The 5,134-nt window shown below is 34.7% G+C and overlaps 1 pseudogene; it reads right to left on the bottom strand.

The window, feature by feature from the left end:
* Positions 1-1,884: 1,884 nt before the first annotated feature.
* On the bottom strand, positions 1,885-4,766 carry LOC125855791 (uncharacterized; annotated as a pseudogene).
* Positions 4,767-5,134: the final 368 nt, after the last annotated feature.

Raw genomic sequence — 5,134 nt, forward strand, 5'->3', positions numbered from 1 at the left:
TATAGGGTACAATTAAATAAAACTATGTTTATAACATTTAATTTAAATTAATAGTTTGCTATTATATACAATTTTCCCATAATTTATTCGTATGGACTATTTATAGATGTAAAAAAGCTGAATAAAATAATTGAGTCCAAAACAAATTAGGAACCAAAACCTAAAAGGATTCTGCGTGGAACAGTTTCGTGCGTCTTTCCGCCGCTTCAATGTTGCGTGTCTTCAAATGTTGAGACGTGGGCCGTGGCCATGCATGATTTCAATTCAACTCTGATTCTTTGCAACTTTTATATAATATATAATATTATTATATTCAATTTAATCTATTCAGCTGCCTGCTTGATTTCCTTCTTCAATCTTTCATCTTTAATTTATTTTAGCTTCAAATTCCTGTATCTTCACATCAATGTAATCCTACAAATAAAATATACTATTAAGTACAATTCATAAAATCCATATTCAAAAAGGACAAATATAAATAATAAATATAAGATAAATAATAATTAAAAATATGTATTTTGGCCTCACATCAACAAGCGGCCCAAACCCAACTTAGACATAAAAAAAACAGCAATAAAAGTGCAAACATTGTTCCAAAAGGAGAAATGCTAGAAACTGCTACTCTTTGCTCTCTCTCATCTTCTCTGGATGTGAAGAAAACAAAAGAAGTTATGAGCGAGATTTTTTCTTTTTGTGAGTCGCATAATCAACATTACTTGTGTGAGATAGTTGATTAATTGACATGTGGATTGAAGGGTCCCACAAGATTATTTAAAAATAAATTTTTTAAAAAAGACTTTTAAAAGTCTATATTGTTCCTAATTAGAATGCTTAACTAGAGGACAATATAAAAAAACTTAAATGTACAAAATAAAAGATCTCCATTATATATCAAGGAAAAAGAAGGCATGCCAGCATCATGTAAGTAACTTAAAAATAATGTGATTTTAAAATCGTATCGATATAATATAACTTTTTAAAATAAACCAACTAAATCGTATCACTAACACTATGAGTTAAGAGTTAAAATTCTTATTGTTCTCTTAATTGATTGCATGGAAAGAAGTTGAAATATACAAATATAAAAATAACTCGTACTTTAAATTATACTTAAATATTTAAAATGATAAACTCTAATAAAAGAATGAAAACAATTTTTTTATATAGCAGTTATTAAAATTTTAAAACGGTGCTGCTATGCCTTCTTGTTAATTAATATGAATATTTTTTTGAGAAAATGGTCCAAAACCACTTCAACTTATACCCGAAATCTCAACTACACACTCTAACTTTACGGGTGTCCTATCACCCCCTTGGATTATTTAAAATGAAATAAATAACTTAGTTGGCACAGAGAGTGCATTCACTCTCTTGAGCTGCCTATTTTTTCCTTTTTATTATCTTTTTAATAGTTTTTTCTCTTTCTGTTTTCATTGTTTTCTTTCTCTTTCTTATTATCTAAACTATTTTTCTGATCTAAATTTTGTCATGGTCGGAGTTTGAAGATTTTCCGACAACCTTTTGGAAATTCATCTCCTAATTAATTCTTAATCTTTGTAAAGAATTAATTTGTAATCTAAACCAATCCATCAAACTTTTTCTTCTCTTGATAAGATTTTGTGTCTTAACATAACAATGTTCTTAACTTTTTGAAGAAAGATACTTCTTTTTTACTATTGAATATAAATTCAACTACTTTATATACTAAAGAGGGTTTAGATTAAATTTATTTATTATAGAAGACTAAACTTTGTATTCAATTCATTGACAAGATAACAAATATTTTTTGGGTTAAAACTTTGAGCAGGTGAAGAAAGTGAAAAGGTTATTGGTGAAGAGATGGAAGGTGATAAAGGCGGAAACCAAGAATATGATTTGGACTTGATCTTTTTAATTCGAGGATCGTTAGTGACTTATTTCTCGAACATATGAGGCTACATCTTGATCTCTTGATGAATATCCCATGAATTTATGGAATTTTCGAGATTTCTTTTCAAGGAATATAGTATCCTTTATACAAGCATGAACTAGGCTTTAGGGTGGATAGCCTCCAAGAACCTTAACTGGAATTGAACATCTCTTGTAGAATCCAAATTGAAATTGGACACGTCTTGTAAAGTCCCACAAGATTTCAATGTCTACAAATGTCCCCTGCTTCATGGCTTGTCGGAGGGTAGACTTGATAAACTCAAAGACGGAGCTTGAAGTATGCATTCTTCCACCTTTGAGGTTTTGTGGCATAATTGATTTGTGAGAGAAGAGATGGATGACAGATTTGGTCCCACTAGGCGTGCCAATTTGTTTGCAACAAATTTCAAAGTTAAGATTTGGATGAAGCCTTTGATTGCACTGCATTCTGAGAGGCTCCTTTTGGATTAGCTGGCTGGTTTGACTTCGTATCGCTATTGCTCGCTGCCTCTTTAGCCACGCACCTTGAGAACCTCTAATTTGAGCTGCTCTCTTATCCTTTCTCTTTGGTCTGTAACTAGACCTCTCCCTCTTGGGAAGCCACCTCTCTGGATCAGGTGGAGGTCTTGGATTAGCTGGGTCAAAGCCCTTCGGATATTTCGGCTTTCTCTTCCTCTTTTTCTTCACCTTATCCTTACGTATGTTTCAGTGGCACCAGCATTTGGACCTTACTTCCATGGCTTTTCACTAGCTGCCCATAAAGGCGTGCTGCCTCCTCTTTCCTTCCATGCCTGAGCTTGAAAGCAGCTGCCTCCTGCATGATGGTATTGAGCTTATTGTCTTCAGTCATGGCATTTGACCACCACTTGATTGCGGAATCAAACACAGCATCGGCACCATCAGTATCTCCAGCCCGTTCCTTGAGAGAGACAATAGTGGCAACAGTTGCAGGCTTGTGTTGAATGTCAGGTATTTTCGCCAAGGAATCAGCTGCAATCTATGGATGGCCAGCAGCTGCAGCAACCTGAGCCCTTGCAAGCAGGATAACCTTGGACCTGTCAGGAAACTTATCTGCAAACTGTCCAAGTATTTCTTCAGCTTTAGCAGCCTTGTTCTCTCTCACATGTACAGCAGCTTGAAGAAGTACAGGCATCAAGCTACCAGGGAACATCCCAGGTTTTTCGCCAACTAGTTCTCTAGCCTGTAACAATCCAATGACAAAAATAAACATTGGAAAAAGACTCGGGGAATAAACAGTAGCAGTTGGATGTTTATTAATGGGTCCCCTTGTTTCTAATGCATCAATTGTTCAAAGGAGAACCATTGCAAACTGATGTAAATCTTACAGATAATATACCTGATCCATCTTATTAGAATGAAGTAGCAGCAGCACCATATTCGTATATATTGCTTCCCTTTGCTTCTGTGAGAGCTTCAAGTCCATGAGCAAGCTGGAACTTCTCTGGTCCATCACTTTTCTCTATTAGCTTATCAAGTTTCCTTAGGCCATCAGAGACATCTTTAGGACCCTTTAAAGCAATGAGATTATATACTGCCACCGCAAGTGAAGACTCGTCAGCCAAATTTCTTTTGACAAAATCAGTATAAGATGCAACGGCCTCTTGGGTGTTCCCTAGAATCTGGAGAGAGAAATTCTCTTCCATTAGTGTTTCCTGACCAATTCTGTAATTCCATTGTCCACAGTAAGATATTCATCTTTCTTCTATATTTTCATTTCATTCATGCAAAAACTGGAAGTTTCACAGAGAATTGCAAAGAAGTGGAAGATTTTACCACATTCAATTTGACGCTTCTAAAAATGCATAAAGTTTATAAAAAGACAAAGGAGAGAAAATATCAATATACGATTGTTCCAAATTAATAGACCAGAATGCAGTTTGTCCCTTGTAACATCTCATAAATAGATATTCCAGTTTACCATGATCTCTGGCATCAAATAACAAACTGCATACAATTGTCTACAAGATATAAAGAGGAAATCATCCTACAAAACGCAACTTAAAATTTACAGCCTCATATAAACATGCCCCCTATTTAATAACCCCCCGCCCCCCCAAACCAAACCAAACCAAATCAAAGAGAAGACATTAAGACTTAAAAGAAAAAGGCAAGTAACAATTATAACCAATCAAAGACACAGAAGCATTATTTGCATGATCCTGAAAATTGGAATGGCTAAAAAAAACTTTATTTCTTGTATAAAGAACCGTAAACTCCATTTTACATACAACAAATAAGAAGATATAGCGGCTTTGCAGATATTTTAACCCCCAACATACAAGCACTTTTGACTGTAATGGCACATCTTTTCAATTAGACTAGTTCTAAATTGTTAGTCTATCATTACTAAAAGGTTAACAAACCAACAAAAAGTTCAACACAAATAAGAAAATAAAAGATGCTTAAGATTCTCCTTAAGTTCATAGAGACAAGAATATATCAATTGCTAAAGTAAGTACATCTTGATGACAACTTAAACCCTCCAAAATAACTTCCAAGCAAGGAAATATCTGATGTTTTTTTACCAGTCATAGATTATGCATCATCAAGTGTTAAGAAAATGGATAAAAGTCATACAAATAAAGCAAGTCAGGACTAACTGAATCTAATTTTTTCATGATGTTATGAAGCGCTTGTTAGAGTCAAACTTGCCTTCGAGCTGACAATAACAGTTGTTCTGCATCTTTGTATTTCTCCCATTCAATTAAAGAGCAGGCAGTACTGTAAGCCAATTCAAAACTGCTAGTTGCTTCAACTCTCAGTGAATCCAAGGTTCCCTGCACTTCAGAAGACCTTCCAGCAGAAACCAGACCAGCAACAAGATTTATCTCCAAGATTTATGGGTTGAATATGGGTATCAACCCATATTTTACCCATGTAAAAAGTCAATCACCCAACCCATTAAAATATGGGTGGGTTACAAAAATATGGGCTCATTTTGCCGGCACTATGTGTACTTATAGATGTGCTGGTCCGTAGGTGCGAAACTATGGTAAGTGAAGATGTTAAAAAGGGACCGGGTAGACCTAAAATCACATAGAAGAAAGTAATCCCAAAAGACCTGGTATAATTATAGACTTAGCTAACGATAGGGCACAATGGAAGAAAAGATCTTAAGGTGATAGCCATAAGTTGAGGATATATTTTACACTCGTATGGACCTTATTTGTTATGATGATGATATGATATGAGCTTAAATGAAGAA

This window comes from Solanum stenotomum, chromosome 1 (assembly GCF_019186545.1).
Source record: "Solanum stenotomum isolate F172 chromosome 1, ASM1918654v1, whole genome shotgun sequence".
Taxonomy (NCBI): domain Eukaryota; kingdom Viridiplantae; phylum Streptophyta; class Magnoliopsida; order Solanales; family Solanaceae; genus Solanum; species Solanum stenotomum.